At 46.9% G+C, this 18,665-nt stretch overlaps 1 protein-coding gene across 2 annotated transcripts in view; it reads left to right on the top strand.

Annotated features, from left to right (window-relative positions):
• Positions 1-18,665, top strand: part of CTBP2 (C-terminal binding protein 2) — a 130,654-nt gene that overhangs the window by 43,503 nt on the left and 68,486 nt on the right. Inside the window, exon 1 of one of the 2 annotated variants that reach the window (XM_039731405.1) lies at positions 18,057-18,261. The exons of the other annotated variant lie outside the window; for it this stretch is intronic. The gene's annotated coding sequence lies outside the window, so the exon portion shown is untranslated. Of the gene's footprint in view, positions 1-18,056; positions 18,262-18,665 lie in introns of those variants that run through there. 2 annotated transcript variants of the gene reach the window in all.

Below are 18,665 nucleotides of genomic sequence, written 5' to 3'. Positions count from 1 at the left end.
CCATTAAAAGGATTCAGAAATGATTTTAGAAACCCTACTTCTGCTAGGAGTCAGGAGCAGCTCCAGCCAAGCCAGCTCGGTGCCAGCTCGGTTTCCAGCTCGGAAACAGCTCGGATGGTGGAGTCTCCTGCCGGCAGCGCCGCTCTGCCAAGAGCTAATCCCCTGTGAGAGCACGGGAACAAAACCGCGCCGCTCGCACAGCTACTCCTTGGGCACAGGGAATTAATATTAACCCTGGATCGCCGCGAAATTCCCGCTCTGTTTTCCGTAGCTTACACTCCAGGCACACACCTCCCTGCCAAGGATCATCCGCCCCAACATGGAGCGCAGAAGTGAGCTTGGCCCGCGCTGCCAGGTTTGCTCGGAGGCAAACAAAACCCTGGCACCTCTGCAGCTGCCAGCCTGCCTTGCTTTCTGCTCCTTTGGAAGCGCTGGTTCTCCTTGGGAGAGGGCTGGCCAGCCTGGGGAGCTGTGGGGACCCACTCCGTAGCTCCTGGGCTGTGTGGAGAGCCAGGCTTTGGAGCTGCAGCCCTGATTTTGGTGCCAAACCCAAAGCTTTTGTGCCCGGAGGGTGGATGCGTTGCTTGCTTAGTGAAACGGGTTAATGCTTCGCTGTACTCCGACACGTCAATGGCTTGGACAGCTCAAAGCAAACAAAATTCCAGTTTGGATTGAGCTGGCCCAAAATGAAAATCCTTGTTTTTCTTTCTCCTCCTGGAGTTTTGTGCACATTGTCCCCACATGAAGCTCTGTAGTTGGCTGAAGTGGCGCATTGGTGATGTGAAACGATTCCAGAGGAAGAGTGGATAAACATTTTTATATTGAGGTGCCTAGTGAGGGAAAGTTTGCATGTAGACAGCCTTTAAATTAGGGTTTAGGTGGTCTCTTCATCTCTGTCCAGGATTTTTTCCTGTTTCCAAGTTGTAATCTGTGGGCCAGGTTTGTAAAAGCTTTTCGAAATTAATCCATTCAAAAAATGCAAATAAGAGGGCAGCTGAAGGCAGGTCTCTGCTGCCTCGGGCAGTGAATTTGGCTCACGCTTCCAGTGTTCCCACTCAGTTCCCAGAAGAGGGATTTGAAAAGGAGAAGGAAAAAACCCCACAACAGAGGAATTGCTGCAGGTGATTCAGAGGGGGATACTGCTGTTCCATCACTTCTGCCGCTCCGCTCTCCCGGTGGCACGCTGTATCCTTGCCCATGGACACAGCTCCTCCCTTGGCTCTTCTCATCATCTCTAAAGATGCTTCGATGTTTTTACAAGAGCAGAAAGGCATGAAAACATCCTTCCTGCCATCTGTAGTTGCATTTTTATTCCTCTGAGGTTCCCATTCTCCAGTGATGGACCATGGGAAGGGTTCTGTGAGCAGTCATGGGGTCCTTGAGGAGGAAAATACAGTAACTATATGAACCTTTTGCTTTAGTTATTCAAAAGCTGCTTTTTAAGTTTTGAAGCTTTTAGGTACAAAATGCTGGTGTTGAAAGGCAATCTGTGGCAATTTAGAGACCAGACAGGTTTAGCCAGTGCCTTCTTCATTCACAACTGGTAAACCTTCAGACTAATTTTTAGCAGAGCTAAGGCATTGGAAGAGATCATCCTTGAAAACAGGCGGAAGAAAACAACCCCAGTTTGCACTGGAGAAAAAACTACAACACAAACATCCAGTGGTCAAAGTGAGCTATAAAATGTCCCAGTTCTGGACAAGCTTTGGTCAGCATTTGTGTGGTCCATGAGACATGTGGGAAACCAGGTTTCAGGAGCTCCTGTGCTTAAAGAAGGGGTTGGTGTTGAGCATAGTTCCCGTTGCACATCTGTTGGTGTTCCCTGGGTACGTGTTGCTGCAGTGGGTGTTACTCCTAGGTGGTATGTACACGGACAGCCTGCTCCTAGGAGTATTCCATGTACATGAAGCCTGCCTCAGAGCCCTCAGCCTGTTTGTTCCTGTGCGTTTGTAGCCATAGGGAGAAAATTCCCGCTAGCATTGTTCTGTCAAATGCTCTTTGTTTAAGTCTCCTAAGTTTTCTAACCACTTTGTCTCTTTGTTTTCAAGTCAGTAGTTTTTATTGTGAAAGCCATGGCGTATTGATAACTATTGGGGAAATTCCCTGAGGCTGCTGAGCAGGAATCTGCCTTGATGACAGAGATGCTTCCAACTTTTAAGCAAAACAGCCTGTAAATTGTGCCATCAACTAACAAGTATGGGATCCCTGCTGTGTAATGTGTGGGATCCTGGAGTATTTTTATTTCCAGGGTGATACCCTCATGGTAGCATGTGGAGCTACAGCTGGGCCGCCAAGGAGCATCCTGCTTTGGGAAGATGAACAGAGAATATGTTCCTCAGGATTGCCATGCCTAATTAGCCTCAAGTTCTGGTATTAGGAGATGTTAATGAGCTGCAGCATATAAACTAACCGCAGGAAAAAACCTTTTTAATGGCTCTGCCAGCGGTAGGAGGAGGAGTGCTGCTGGGGGAGCTGACTCACAGCTCAGGACTGGTGGCACTGGGCAGGGGGTGGCCGTGCCCAGCTTGGCCACAGGAACCTTATGGCACCCGTGGGCATGGCCTGTGTTGTCCCAGGGGTACCTCAGAAATGAGTCTAAGCTTTGCAACTGCAGGGAGGTCTGGTCATTTTCTGTAAAACAGTTTAATTAGCACAAAGGTGGCCTCTGTTAGTCCTTATGTTTGTTGGTTTTGAGCATGCATCCCTGGAGATGACCAGTGTATTCAGTACTGCAGGCTAACAGTGCACTGCCTGCTCCTATTTGGATGTTATACTGCATTTACCCTTAGTTTTCCCATTTTTTTTCCTATAGTGAAGATAAAGGTTTAGAAACAGAGGCAGGAGATTTAATTTATTTGTGCTTCTATATCAAAATTCAAAGGGACTTTCAGAGAAGTTTGTTTTTTCTGCTTCATTTTGACTCTTTGGCACCTTTCTTGAGAGACAGGTGAGGAAGTTGCACTTCCATTCTCTCTCCTTTCCACAGACCTCCACTATGCACTGTTTTACCATACCAGTTATCCTGATCATTATTTCAACAAAGTGCCCTGTTCATGGGTGAGCTGAGCTGCTGCAATGTAAGATTGTTATTCATCATACTGGAAAATATGCCTTCTTTTTTTTTTTCCATTGCTTTGAAATTGTGTAAAACAGACATGGGGGAAAAAAAAAACAAACCAGCTTGCCAGGCTCTTAAGTGAAATGATTGCATTGAAGAGCAGAGTTGGAGAGGAGCCAGCACAGAACCTCTGATCAGACAAGAAGGGAAAGGATAACGTGGCCACAGCGAGGGCGTGAGGCTGGAGAAAAGCTCTGGGAGGAAGAGCTAATTGAGGAGGGGACTCAAACAAGACATGTTTAATAAAAGGGTGTTGGTTAGTTAGTCATGAAGAAAAGTTGTGTGTGTCAGGTGGGAATTGGCAGAGAGAGGTGTTAAGAATGCCTCTGTGGAGCATCTGGTAGACCCTGCTGGGGATGCTGCCTGTGCTACGAACCATGACACTGAGAAATTTAGGTTGAATGTAAAAGAAAGTCTATTTTATTTAAAGAGGAAAACTTCTCAAACTTCATGGCCCAAAGGTGTCAGTCAGTGAGGTCTCTTCCAGCCGTGGAGCCCTGGGTTGCTGTTGGAAATTTGCCTTGGGTGAGTGGTTCCTGTTTCAGCTGTAAACTCAGAGCGTGGGTGCTGGAGCTCTGGATTATCCTGTTGGACCTGGTGGAGCTCATCTGTGTGTGCTGCAGAGCTAGCCCCTGGTCCTGCAGCAGTGGCCAGGGATGAGCTGCCTGTGTCATCCTCTGCCAGCAAGGGGGACAGCTCCTGACGGCCACTTGCTCCAGCACATGGCCATTCCAGATAGGCTGCAGATCAAAGTTCTGCCAAAGCCTGAGACATGCACGTGTTTCCAAGGTGTATATAAACTTCTGAATGCTCAGTCGTGATAGAAATAAAACATGCACGTGTTTCCAGGATGGATATAAACTTCTGAGTGCTCAGTTCTGATAGAAATAAAATTGCTGCAGGGTGCTCTGCTTGGTTGTTTGTGGGCAACACAAGGAGGTTCTCTTTGGAAGGTGCCTTCCAAGACTTTGCATTCTGCAACTGCTACCAGAGGCACAGAATAGTTTGGGTTGGAAGGGACCTTAAATCCCATCCAGTGCCACCCCTGCCACAGGCAGGGACACCTTCCACCATCCCAGGTTGCTCCAAGCTGTGTCCAGCCTGGCCTTGGACACTGTCAGGGATGAGGCATCCCCAGCTGGCATGGAGAAGGCCCTGTGGCAAATGGGATCCTGCTGGAAATGCCTCTTCTGGAAACTGAGGGGTGGTGGGCTCAGCTGTGCCTGCAGGGAGGAGTGGGGGGCACTTGCACCCTCACCATCGCTGGATGGATGGAACACTTCCCAGAGCTGGCAGCCAGCGTGGAAGAAAGCAAATAAAGAAAAGCCATCCCCATTTCAAGCTGTGGTATTTTGACTTAGTTAAAATATTTATTTAAGAAATCTAATGGGGAAATGTAAAAATGTAAGTTTATTAAAGTTCCAAAGAACAGGAAGAAAAGACAAAAGGCCTGGGAGGAATACCACAGTGTTTTCACTCTTTTAATGATTATCTGGTGGGTTTTTTAAGTGCTTGGGGATGAAGGACTTACTGTGTTGGTCTGACTACAAAGTACTCACAGGGCCCAAGTGTAGCTCTTCCGGGCAGGGCTCATTTTCTGATATCCTGGATTCTTGAGCTCTGTCAGTGTAATACCAGCCATTCCCCGTCCTATTTATTGCATCCAGCTTTTTAAGTAATGGGCCAAGTAATGATGGCAGATGCTATAATCATTTTTTTGTTAATGATTTAGAGCTCTATTTGCACAATAATTAATTCTGCACAGCTCCCTGGCACAATACAAGAGGAATGCTCTCCTAACTTTTTACTCCACATGTTCGATGAGACTACTGAGCCTGGAGGGTGCAAGGGTGAGCCTGGGAGCTTCAGACCCAGGATTGCTGTAGCCTGATGGGTGTCAGATGTGCTTAAATGTTGTCTGTGGACTGTACTGGATGCTTGGAAGAGCCCACTTGTTCCTGATGGCAGCACAGCTGGGTTGTAGCTCCTTACAGCAGCAAATGCAGACAGTGCCTGACAATCCCAAACATTTGATCCATCCTTTCTGAGGGGCAGATGGATCCTGAGAGCTCTAAAAACCACTTGAAAGAATCAGCTCTTGGTGTAGAAATGAAAAAAAAAAATGTTCTGTGTGTACTTCCAGGATGACCAGAGTGGTGTTTGGGTGGGTTCTGTTGCTGCTGCAGCTCCTGGTCTCTCCAGGCAGGACTGGTTTGGTTCCTTGCTCAGTTTTCCCTTTTTTGTCTGTTTGGATTTTCAGCTGATGAGCAGAAAGGTCTTGATTCACACTTGGCACAACACGGCTCTGATCTCAGCAGCAGATGCCAGATGCTGCCGGAATACAAAGAAATAATGAAAGTAACCCGGAATGTGAGTCAGCTGTAGGTGTGACGGGGGTGCCTCCTCTGCTTTGTCTTCCTCTGGCATTTCTTGCTCCATCCACTCTGCCTTCAGCTTTAGTCTCAGCTCCTCGATTCTCCCCTGTATTCTTCCTCCAGCTTCATTCCCTTTTGTCTCTCTTTTCTGCCTTTTGCCGTTCTCTTGCTGCCCACTCCTGTGCCATGACCACGTGGTGGGGGAGTGATGTTCCCCACAATGATAATGAAAAACCTGTTTCCATTCCACTTCAGTTCCCTGGCACCCCCAGTACCGTTTTTAGTGCCATCTCAGCAGCAGACGTTTCATTTATGGAAATTCAGAGTGTTTGTTCCTTCTCTGAGCACGACCCTGAGTACTGGTGTCATTGCAGAAGTGCTAACTGCAGCCAGTACCTCTTGGAAAAGCACTGAATCACTTTATTTCTTCATTGTGAATCACTAATTTTATTTTCTCCTAAAGCTGCGTGGAGTTTCTCTACTTCTGGAGGTCACTGGAGCCTTGTAACTGCAGCCAAAAGCATTTTAAATGGTCATTGTGCAGTGTAGCAGTGCCATCAATCTCCCGTGCCATTATTTTATCTAAAAAGCTGGATTTGATATCCATTTTCATGTTTAAAGCAAAATTACTGGCAGGCTGCCATATTGTGTGAGGCACAGAGAGTGGGAACTTGTTCATAAAGGTTTAGTGTGAGTGTGACTATTGCCTACTGGTTTGGGATATTTTTCAACAAATCAAGACCTGCTGGTAGCCAGGTGGGCTCTGAATGGGGTTTTTCCTTCTGAATTGGTCTTATTTTATTCTTTCATTTCCAAGCCAGTCTGTAGTCTAGCTCAGATAAGATCTTTTTAATTGAAGTCTCATCAGCATCAAATGCTGGCTTGCCCAGAAATACCTTACTTTTGGGCTTATATATATATATGAGAAAAAGAAAGAAGAAAAAACTCAGAAAATAGTAGTGGAATGTAAGTCTGGGGCATACTGAATTAATTTCCTGTTCCACTTCTGCATCAGCTAACCAGACAAATAACCAATTTGTTAAGGGCTCTGCTACTTCCTTCAATCACTTGCTCACAATACACTTTTTACATTTTATTTCCTGGTTTTTCCATTTCAGTTCCTTATGTCCCCTGCAGGTCTCTCTGTTTTGGTGCCAACAGCAACATGACCAGTGAGGGAGGGCAGGGTGTGATCCTGCACCTCCCAGCTGCCCCATCCACCCTCTGCATGAGGGTTTTCTGCAGGGACTGCGAGCTCTTGGATGCACAGCCCTTGGGGAATCCAAATTAAGGATCTCCCTGGTGCTGTGCCTTCATTGCCTTGCTGGTGGCAGCAGGAATTGCAGCTGTTGTAGGTGGGTTCCCAGTTTATTGAGCTGTTTCTGAGAGCAGTGAGGTGGGAATATCACTGTGGCATGGTGGGGGGAAGGAGGGAGGTGTCGTGGAACCCCAGAAGGTTTGGGTTGGAAAGGACCTTAAATCCCATCCTGTTCCACCCCCTGCCACGGGACACCTTCCCCTGTCCCAGGCTGCTCCAATCCCCAGTGTCCAGCCTGGCCTTGGACATTCCCAGGGATCCAGGGGCAGCCCCAGCTGCTCTGGGCACCCTGTGCCAGGGCCTGCCCACCCTCTGTGTTAAGAATTTCTTCCCACCATCACATGTCAGGCTCTGTACTGGGAGCAGGATTAAGCAATCTTAACACAGGGCTTTCATTATTTTCCTCTCCTGGTGCATGATGGATTCCTTTGGAGGCTGGTGAGGGGCTGGTTAACAAAGTATGGCGTGGCTTTTTGCTCCATTCAGTGCATTTTGTGGGCTTGTATTTGTGTTTAGGAAATTGATTCTGGACACTCTGCCAGGGATGTCATCCCAGAGAAATGGGGGCAACAGGGAGAAAAAACCAAACAGCACTCTGGGTTTCTGGGTAAACTGCCTTAACTGCCAAATGGCTCCTTGCAGAGACACAATCCTATAGGAAAATCTGTAAGAAAAATAAAGATATGTAACCTGAGAAGTCTTGAGCAGAAGTTGCAGAGGGCTCCAGTGTTCTCTGATAGAGAGGGGAGGAAGTACAGCCAGTCACTTGCAGTGTTGTGGAGCATAATAAATACTTTATTACCACAGACTGTCATTTGGTTCCTAAACAGCGTGGGACAGACTCTGCTCTCAGGTTGTGTCCCCACATTTGTGACTCTGTGAATAACCAGGGTTGAGGACAGAATTTGGGTCACACCCTGCAAAGTCTGTAGGTAAAATATTCCAGAGCCACACAAGAAATCTCTCCAGGCTGGCACTGTAGTGGTGCATGTGAGGGTGGCAGTTCTTATCAATCTAATGGTGTTTTGGGGTTGACCATAAAAATACTTTGGTCTAAGGTTGGAATTTGATAAACAAGATTAATTGGACCATTTCAGTGCTGATACAGTTTTAATGTATATTTTGAAACACACTATAGCCTTGGCTGCCCAAAAAGGGGTGGATAGAAAATGCTGATTTCTAGGGTGAGCTCAATAGGTGCAGTGGGTTAAAAAATCCTCGTCGGGGGGAAATAACTTGGGCAACTTCTTGCTATTTGAGTTTCTTTTTTGCAACAAAGCCAGAAAATCAGTGGGAAACTGGGGAGGGAATAAGTATGAAAAGCAGCAGCAGAAATCTCCTCATTTTCTGGTAATTGTGAGCTTTCAGACCAGCTACCACAGTAACTTTTACTTTCTGGTTTTCCTGCTGTCATACAGTAATAATTTTAAATTTGTCATGCTGGAGGGAGATGCCAATATCAAGCTGAAAATGAAGTAAATGGTTTTGATTGGAATTGAAAAGGAAGTGTTTCCTGCTCTAAGCTAAGTTTTAATTTAACCTAATTACACAATAATGCAATCGGTGTTTAGTTAATCATGAAAGGTGAAAATTCAGCAGCAAGGCAGGAGGCACATCCTCACTCAGCACATGGTGTGAGCTCTGTGGGTTGGCAGGGAAATATGGAATTCCTGGCTTTGCAGGTTTACATCTGAGTGACTCTCCATGTCCCTTCATGTGCTTTTCCCTCTGGGACTTTTCCAGAGCTGTGTTTAATACAGAACTGCTAGGACACCCGTGAGTTATGGGATAATAATTCCGTGTCAGATACTGTGAGAGTGAAGCTTATTTTACAAGAATGCCCTTTGATGGAAGTAGGGCCCCTAATTCAAACTTGAGTGCGTTCTGAGAGACATCTACATGCACACAATAAAATCCAGGGAGAACAATTTGCATAGAAAAGCCAGGAAACAGCTGGGCTTACAGACAGCTCAGATTTTAGGGGTGGTTTTCTGGGGGAACAAGGGAAGAGTCAAGCAAAAGAATTTAAAACCAGGCAATTTTTGAGGATTTTTTATAATATTGCATATGTTAGAATAATTTTTAAAAACACAGCTGTGTGCTGGCTGCCTAAACCAGGTGGTTTTACCTTACATTAATATTTAGATTGTTGTTCTTTGTAATTATCAGCCAACAGTAATGGTAACAGACCCTTACTTGTCTGGCTCATATATGTCTGTATTTGCTCTTACTTTAAATTCTTTCCCATAGATACAATTCAGCACAATCAATGCCAACAAAATTATTTTGAAAGCAGATTAGATTAAATATCTCATCCCTTACTGAGCTTCCCATTGGCATGTGAGATGATCCTTAGAGAATTAAGATCTGTTTCAGGGACAGAAATGTTCACATGAGATTGCACAGCCTCTTGCTGGCCATTTTTTCTTTAAGTATTTGACAGAAGTGCCTGGCCAGGCTAAATTCAGCCGTTTTTATATTTGGGGAGGTTGATGACTAACACCAGAGACGGGGGGAAAAGTATCTGGGAAGTGTTTTTCTGTACAAGCTTGTAGGTGGTTTTATTCCAGGTTGTCCTGCTGGTGACTTGGGGCTTTCCTAGAAGAATATCATGGGATCATGGAGTTGGATTGGTTTGGGCTGGAGGGAACCTTAAAGCCCATCTAGTTCCAACCCCCTGCCATGGGCAGGAAGCCAGGCTGGACCAGGCCGCAGGTCAGGGAAGTGTTGGGAGGGGACAATTGTGTGAACTGGACCATTCCCAGTCCCTGCTGACTGGGCTCTGCATTGGGAATATCTCAGATTTGAGGTTGATTTTAAGGGGAGGTGTGCTTCTCTTTGGTGGTGATTTGGGTCAAATCCTTGCCCTTACAGAGCCAGGAGGATGTTTTGGAGATGAAAGGATGTTGTGATCAGCTGTAGAGTGATAGGATTTGCACCCTGGGCTACTCCCCAAAACTGCAGCACAGGGAAGGCAGAACAGCCTCATCCCCTTGTTCTTCCCCATCTCCTGGACAACTTGAAGCATCAACCCCATCACCCAGGGGCACACCCACACCTGCTGATGAAGCTGTGGCAGCACTAATGGGTTCACTGGTGGCACTTGGAAATGAGCCTTTCTTCCCTGAATTTTGGTAGATTTATCTGGTGTCCATCCCACGCCCCTCTCTGCAGGGGTAGAGCCAGGTCTGGTCGTGCACAGCAGGTGTCTGTGGGATTTGGACCTCACAGTCTTGGAAGCAGGATCCTACCTGGCCTTTACATTGTGTTAAAGCAAGATTTGTGCTTAATAAATGTAAAGTCTCAGGCTTCCCCTGCTCTGCCTGTGACCAATCCATGGTTTTCATAATCAAGAATAAGTCCCAAGACTGGAATGCTGCCCACGAGAACACTGTGATTCCAGATGGTTTAGGGTGATAATTTTGTATAGGTTTATTAGGGTGATTTGGTGTCTTTGCTACTTCATGTACTTTTTGTAGCAAATAATTTAAAGGAAAACGAGGGATTGCTGTGAGTCTGGAAATAAAGTTTGGGAGTTTTCTATTGTTGCTGCTTTTGCTGGGTTTATTTAAACCACAAGTCACTCTTCTTAGCCCAGGAAAAAAGGGAAGGGGGACGACACAGTCAACAGTGATTTATTTCTTGAATGCATTTTTAATAAGCAGACCCCCAAGAACGAAGCAGTGGTGCATAATTACATTACCCTGGCCACAAAACTTGGTCTGTTCCCACTGTGAGTGGGTTATTTAACACCTGGTGAGCAAAAAGTGAGTGCCCTGCTGGGCTTGGAAGCTGGCACTGACTCTGGGGTTCACATCTATTCTCGAGCAGCGTTTTCTCAGTTGCTGAAATGTTTTTGCCTGGACTTTGCACCAGGGGTTCCTGCAGCTCTGCTGCCTCTCCTGTGTCCCTGCCCTCCCTCTCCTGTACCCTTCGTGCACTTCCTTCAGAGGAGAGGCTGTGTGGAGAGGCAGGAGCTCCTTTCCAGGTTGCAGTCTCCTAAATTAAAGCAAGCCAAATCGATTTGAATATTACATTTGCCTACAAGGACCTCCTGCTAACTTCTGTGTTTTTCACAATTGCGTTTTCCTGGTTTTGTTTAGTTTTTTTCATCTTTATCACTTCCCTGCTGCTGACTAAAGGAGCTACACAACAGGGGAAAGTGTGACTAACTCACTGCCTGCACAGGGGAAAGAGTGAGGCTGCTTCTACACATGCTGGTGATAAATGCACAGAGTAAACAGAATGGAAAAGTGGAGAAAAACAGTGCTTTTTTTTCTACAATCTCTTTTTTTTTTATTGCAATGTTAGTCATTCCTTCCAGCAAGTACAGGTTAAAACAGTTTCCATCATGAGATTTCTTGCAGGAGAAGCAGTATCAGCTGAAAATTTGTGCTTCCTTCTGAAATTGTTTTTAATGTCTCTTCTTGTAAGAAAGTCCAAAAAATGTTTTTCCTCTTATTTTCAGTGTCTCCTTTGGTTTGACAGCAAGTCATAGAGATGCAATTTTTCTCTTTCTCTCATGTCCTGTGTCATCTTGGCAGCTATTTCCTATCTCAGTTGGGAAGGAAAGCATTTAATCAACGGGAAAAGGGCACGGGGATTCACCCAGGAATAGGTTTGAAACTGGTTTTAACTTTGGTTGAGATGGAGTAGATTCCAGATGACGCGGTCTCTTTAATTAAGGGACATCGTGCCCTTGTTTTAAAGCCTGCTGAAATCAGTGGAAAGATGCCACGGACTGCAACGGGCTCTGGAGCAGGTCCAGTCTCCTTTTGTGGTATAGAAATGCTTCTTCAACAATTTAAGAGCTTGGAGGGGCTGAATCAGAAGCCAACAAGTGACCTGCTCATGTATTAGGTCAGGCAACAGGTCTGAGCTCAGCCCCACTGATTCAGGTGCTAATGAACTGCCCTGTTTTCCCTTCATGTAGTGTTACAGCAGACCTTCTTTCCTATTTTTCCTTCAAGTATCCCAGCACAGCTTTGGAAGGGGAAGGGAAATCTAATTTGTGTGTAAATACAGTGTTGTGGTGTTTGTTTAATGCCTTTGTTTGCTTTCAAAGTTCGTCCTGTACTAATGAATTTACAAAACCTACATTATCCATAAAACTGTCGCTGGTGCAGAATCCTGTAATAAGTCAGATAAAGTATTTAAACCACGAGTGAGTTTGCTCTATCCTTGAGTTGATAAATTGTGTAGCTTCATTTGGTAGGAATCAGCAATTTTATGTGGCAATTAATTTTAACGGCAGTAGGGAGCCAAAGGACTGAATTTTTATCCTTAGTTTTCTGCACATATAGGGGAATATCCTCGTGTTTACTGTTCAGGTTGCTGCCCTGGGATACAGTGTGTGTGTGTGCAGGGAATGGCACTTTACAGCCATTATGGCCACGCTGCTCCAGTTCAAGGTCCAACCCTCCAGATAAGCCATCTTGGGGATTTCTCATCTCTTAAAATATGTCAGGAAGAGGGCAGATGGCCAAAAAATCCCTTCCCAGAATCTGTGTTGCTCTGCCCCTCTCTACTGCATGAACTTGCTGGTTGCCTTTTTTATTGTTTAAGTCACCACCATCAGGGATGATGCCAAAATCATGAACTTGGAGTCAGAGAGGAAGAGATCAAGTTTTTCTGAAGTGATTCCCATTGTTTGTTTTCCCTTTGCTGGTCCCTGATATCCAGCCTGGAAACATCCCGTTTGTACAGTTGGCTGCGAAACTGTAATTGTGTAGGATCTGATCTGGGAACCAGGAAAGCCTTGATTCCAATCTCAGCTCCTGCCACCAGAGGTACATAGTGGAGCAAGTCATTTGACTTGATAATTTATGTCTGTGACACTGACTACATCCTCAGCAGTGTGCACAAAGCACCAGAGTTCCCCTAAAGATAAAATCTGTCTTGAGGTAATAAAAAATGCCATGAGAGGTAATTTGAAAGGGATTTATTTAGGATGCTCTTAAGTAACATCCACATTTTGGGCTTTTGCTGTTTGTGAAACAGGCCAGAGAGATTTGGGGGCATTTCTGGGGAAAACCAGAAAGACATCACTGAACTCATGGGGTAAATAAGGGTTTATCATAGAACCAAAGGTGCTGGTCTCTCCTCCGTGACCATGGACTGCTGGTGGCTCTGTGGGTGCCACCAGGGGTTTGTCTGTGCCTGGGTGTGGATTTCCAACATCATTTGTGTTACAGCAGTTCCCAGAGTGGAGTGATGGCTCCAGAATGAGGTTTGGGGAAGTTGTGAACAAGGTCGTGAGCCTGATGGAAATTTCATTTTGTTCCATATTTATTCTGCTGTTTGGGGTTGCACACAGCTACTGGTCTGTAAAATGAGGTCGCAGCCAGGAAAGAAAGTTTGGGAGCTGTTGCTTTAGAGCTTGGGTTGAAATTAATTATTTGTGTACCTCAGAGAGTTGCACTGGTTTTTAAACAAGGCAGCTGGGTTAGAAAGCAGTGAGAATTCATTGTGAAACATTTTGTGTGATGGCCAGCACTTGAACCTTGCGCTCCCTTGGTGCACCACCAACCAGAAATTTAAAATTGGCTGCCCAAAGTTGGCTGTGTAGTCACCCAGATATTTCATCATGTTATTTCAGAAATCCCAGTGGCTCCAGATGCTCCAGGGCCGTGGAGGAGTTCATTGTAGTCACAGTTGGAAAGGTCTGGTGTAGCTTGTGTTATACTCCCACATGTTTAGACAGGAGAAAGGTGGATACAGAAAGGAAGGCCAGAATAATACTGGTTTGGGAAAGAAAAGTCTGACCAGTGTGGAATTGGATGTGAAAAATGCAAAACCAAAGGTGTCAGCTTAGTCTCTTCAAAGGAAAATATCATCTTATTTTTTCTAAGATGAAAACACCTATGAAGTAATAATCTTTAAAAAGCCGAGTCCTCCTCAAACACCAACTCAAAATGCCGATAATTTGCAGAAAGGAAAATCTTTATTTTCATGCACAAAACCTGTGGGCTGTGTGGAAAGCAAAAATCTGATAAAATAGCTGAGCCAGGTGCTTGAAAGTGCTTTTCAAGGGTATTTCTCTGTCCAGGTGCTTGCATGTGCTTTCCAAGGGGGATTTCTCTGTTGTGCCCCTCTTCCTGGCAGCTTGCCCATCACCCATTCCTTCTTTTTTCTGCCGTGAGCTCTGTGATATCCCCACCACCCTCCTGCTCTCCTGGTTCAGTGTTGCAGGATTATTTTCAAGGTGAATGTTTATATGCAGGCCATGTTCATGAGAAATTAGTCATCTGTGTAGCTTTTGAGTCATGCAGTGCTGACTTTGGACATATATTTGTTTTTGTATTTGTTGCTCCCTTCTGTAAAAATCCCAAACAAATATTGAAAGGTGTTCTGCTTAGGCTGGAATTGCTAATTCATCTTTAAATTGCTGTACTCTGGGGATATTTGGTGGAGGGAGGAAGAACAGCCCTCCCTCACCATCCCTGCCCCAGGGATGGCACGTGGGAAGCTGTAGGTTGCTCCTGCTCCTCCAGCTGCAAACTCAGCATTTGAAGGAGAAATTCCGCCTCATTTTTATGGTTTGACTTGTGACTTTGTTGTTGCATGTTCTGAGTTCCAAGGAGGAAAATAAATGACAGGAAAGGAAAGGAGAGTAGGGTTCCCATATGCTTCCTGCATCTCGGGGACCTGTGCTCCGTGTTAGCTGCTGATAAGGATGTTTTAAACTCACAGGTTTTAAAATGTGGCACATGGGTTAGCACCAGGGAAAATAGATGCATTTTTTGTCTCTAAAATAGCCATCCCCTGGCAAAAACTGTGCCATTTGGGACACCTCTGCTCCGGAGACAGGCTGGGAGAGCTGGTGTTGTTCAACTTAAAGAGAAGAAGGCTTTGAGGAGACCTTGGAGTCCCTTCTAGTGCCTAAAAGTGCTCCAAGACAGCTGGAGAGGGGCTTTGGGTGAGGGCCTAAGGGGGAATGCCTTCAAACTGACAGAGGGCAAGATAAGATCAGGTGTTAGTAAGAAATTTTTTCCTGTGAGAGTGATGAGGCACTTGAAGCCCAGAGAAGCTGTGGCTGCTTCATCCCTAGAAGTGTTCAAGGCCACGCTGGTCAGGGCTTGGAGCAACCTGGGATAGTGGAAGGTGTCCCTGCCCATGGCAGGGAGTGGGAATGAGATGAGCTTTGAGGTCCCTTCCAGCTCAAACCAGTCTGTGGTTAGGCTGTATGGTTAGCTCTGTGTGCATGTGCAATGCTGCTGGTCCAGGTTTGGATAAAACCGCTTCATCCATCTCTCACTTCAGTCAATAAAGCATGTTTTGATTAGGAAAGCCTTATGTCCATCCTGTTCTCTGTCAGATGCACCTTCCTGGTGCTCAGGAAGGGCAGTGTTCGTGGCTCAGTCCCCACACAGCTTTTGAAATGCTGAAGCTTCCATATGGCTCCTTCCTGCACTCACCTCTTCATTCCCCAGCTTCAGCCTACTTTTGAGAACTTTGCATTTTTGGGGAGCTGAAAAAATTATTCTCCTGGGTTCCTCCACCATGACTGTGGGTGCAGATGTTTATGCTCAGGAGTCCCAGAGCTCCTCCCTGCCTGCAGCAGGTCCAGTTTCACGTTGATATTGTGCAAACCCCAGCCCGTGTGACCGTTTTCCCTGCTGGCGCTTCAGACGGTGCCTCCGAGCGCTGGCAGCCGCGGCACCGGCGTTGCTGTGGGCTGCCCCAGAGCAGTGATTGTGTTCTGCTCCCTAGCAACTTGGTGTGCTGGTTCAATTACAAAGGGCTCGGGAAAACGCGCTCCATCTGGTTTTCCAACCCCAGATGCGACCACCCCAAAGAGTGATCTAATTCTTCTCTATATAGACTTGAAAACTTCTCACCAGTTGGTGGTGCGGGAAATCAAATAAGAGTCCTTAGGAGCAATAAGATCCACATGCTGGCCTAATTGCACATGGAGCTACACTGCTGCTCCTGCTCCAGTGTGTTTGCAATGCTGCTCTGAAAGGCGTATTGTTAGGCGAGGGGAAAACCCACAAATCTTAATTTGAGAAATAATTTAATGTGGGCCAATAATTAGCTATTCACGATTGGGGCCCCTTCGTGTCTGGTGTGGTATGTGAGGAGAAGGCGGGCAGGGCTCACAGGCAGCCTTGGTCTGTAGGCCAGGGGATGTGGAAAGGGGTGGTATCTCATCAGGCTTTTCAGTACAGTCCTTTTAGTCTACGCTAGATCATCTGAGAGGGTTATTCTTGCTTTAATGTGGTTTGGGGTTTTTTTTTAATTATGACCAAAAAAATGGTGCTACTTTCCACCTCTGCAGACAGAATCAGGATAGGACAAGGGGGAATGGTATTGAACTAAAAAGGGGAGGTGTAGGTTAGATTTTGGGAAAGAATTGTTCCCTGTGAGGGTGTAAAGACCTGGCACAGGGTGCCCAGAGAAGCTGTGGCTGCCCCATCCCTGGAAGTGTCCTAGGCCAGGTTGGACAGGGTTTGGAGCAACCTGGGATAGTGGAAGGTGTGGAAGGGTGGAGCTGCATTATCTTTAAGGACCTTTCAAACCAAACCCTTCTATGGTTTTGTGATTGTAGGGAAGGAGAGGCAGAACCCTAACTGGGAAGTTACTGAGGAATGGGAGAGTATCACACAACCTTGACGGAATGGTGAAACATAAAATTTCCTCCCTCCTCTGTTCTGCAGAAGATGCCATCCTGAAATTCCTGGTTTAGGCATTTTTGTTGGCTTTAGGGCTTGGGATCAGACCGTTATCATTTTAAGCTTGTCCTGAGGTGCCAGCAGCTCGTCCTGCCTGGCCAGCATTGCACTCTTCTAAGCGTGAAGCGCAAGCAAAGGAGAGTCTGAAACCAGCTTCCTACGCACTCAGAACTTCAGATTGAGCTTTATCGAGGGGGTGCCAGCCTTAAGCACTCGCCCTGCCTGTCGGAGCGAGCCCCGGTTCGCAGCGGGGGCCGCTTTCCGTCGGGGTTTCCTGTGGGAGCCCCGTGCCGCGCACAGGAAGCGCGGCCGGGCCCGCGGCCATCGGCCTCCCGGGCGGGCACAGGGAGCCGTGCCAGGCCCGGCCAAGGGCACGACAGCCCCGGGCAGCCACCGAGGTGCTCCCGGCAGTCCGCAGGAAAAATAAAATCTGCAGAAAGGCACGACCCCTTGGGACCCATGTTTTGTCAACAAATCAAGCGGGCGCTATTTTAAGCCGCTATGTACCTCACGCTTCCTGTTTTTCAGAAGAAACTTCTTGTTTTTTCGCTTTTATGTTGACGGATTTATTTTAACGGCTTGTTCCTGAGCCGGTGTGAAGGACTTTTCCCTCCCACGAGGAGGGAGGGAGGCTCCCTGGGGTCTGCCAGGGGGAAGGACAGCCTCATCCCCCTCCCAGGGGCTGCTCGGAGGGTTCCTGGGTGCACCAAGGGGACCTGGAGGTGGGCAGCTGTGGGGCGGCTGTCGAGGGGACAGCACTAAGCTGAGCCATGTGTGGTTCTCTTTCGAGGAGCAGTGGCCCAACCAGTAAGGACAAAGTAAATAGTGTTCATTTCCTGCTGACCTTTTAACACCAACAGATGTTTTCTCTTACAAGTACCATAGGCCACTTCAGTCCCTGACCTCATCAAGTGGGCTGCTGCCGTTTTCATGCTCGGCAGTCTATAAAACTCCTTATTTAACCTGTTCTGCTGAGACCTGCCTGCAGAAGTGGATCTCCTACCTCGGGCAGGACCTGTGTGCTTCTAATTAGAAATGTAGTATTTCTGACTTTCTTTTCTCTGGATGGACCAAGCACTTCCTCCTGATTTTTGTCCTCTGTGGAGGATGGCAGATGTTTCCTGTGATGGGCTCTATCAGGCAGCTGGGGGAAGTGAGTTTCCCTTTATAATATTTTCCCTAGCATTCCTTGCACAGGTTCGATTTGAAACCCCATGGCTGGACTTGTACGTCCATCACCCTTATCCCTGTTTGTGGTGGTTGAGCAGGATGAATGGGATCTTGGAATCACCTCCAAGCTCAAAAAGTAAAAGAATGGCAGTGCTGGAGCTGGGTCTTTCATCTGTGTGGAGCCATACCAGGACCTGCTGGTGCCTTCTGCTCTCTTCCCCATGGGTCTTGGTCCTGCCTAAGGGAATCAAGAGGATTTCAGCTCCATCCCTGTCTACTCTGCTTGGAGATCACATTGGTGTTGCTTTTTTACCATGGTGTCTTCCTCCCTCCCACACCACCTGTGGATGGTGATGGGTGGGGATCTCTGCAGGCGTTGAAGCAGTTTGGAATGCAAATGTGGTGGGAAGAGCAGTTAAGCTCTCATTCCTGACACAGGCCAAGGAACATGCAAGTCTGGCCATGACTTGTGTGCCCAGGAACACCAGAGATGCCTAGTTCATCCAGGAGACATTTGAAGGTGGTTTCTCTGGTGGATTTCCTGGCCAAGCCTGTGCCGTTCTGCCAGTCCTGCCTGGACACCAGGGGAGCAAGCTCTGCAATGAGGTAATAATGGAGGAGGGAATTATGGAGGCTGACTGCTGTGTGTGCCATCCATTCTTTGGAGACCTTTCCCTGTTGGTGAAGAGCCTGTTCCCAAAGCTGATGTGGCAGTAGTGTCTCATGGGGTGTCATCAAGCAGGATGAGGTGTCTCTGTGTCCAGGATGGCAATAGCCCCATGTGGTGCCTGTGGGCCAGTTTATTTGCTGTGCTGTACAGTGCAAAACTTTTCCTGGCTTCAGAAAGCAAATCCCAGAGTCAAGAATTGGTTTGGAAGGGAACTTAAACCCCATCCAGTCCAACTTCCTGCCATGGGAGGGACACCTTCTACTATCCCAGGCTGCTCCAAGCCCTGTAGAACCTTGGACACTTCCAGGGATTCAGGGGCAGCCACAGCTTCTCTGGGCTC

This window comes from Passer montanus, unplaced genomic scaffold (genome assembly GCF_014805655.1).
Source record: "Passer montanus isolate IOZ18808 unplaced genomic scaffold, ASM1480565v1 scaffold77, whole genome shotgun sequence".
Classification (NCBI taxonomy): domain Eukaryota; kingdom Metazoa; phylum Chordata; class Aves; order Passeriformes; family Passeridae; genus Passer; species Passer montanus.
The sequence above is the reverse complement of the archived record's forward strand: the minus strand, read 5'-3'. Positions and strand labels throughout refer to the sequence as shown.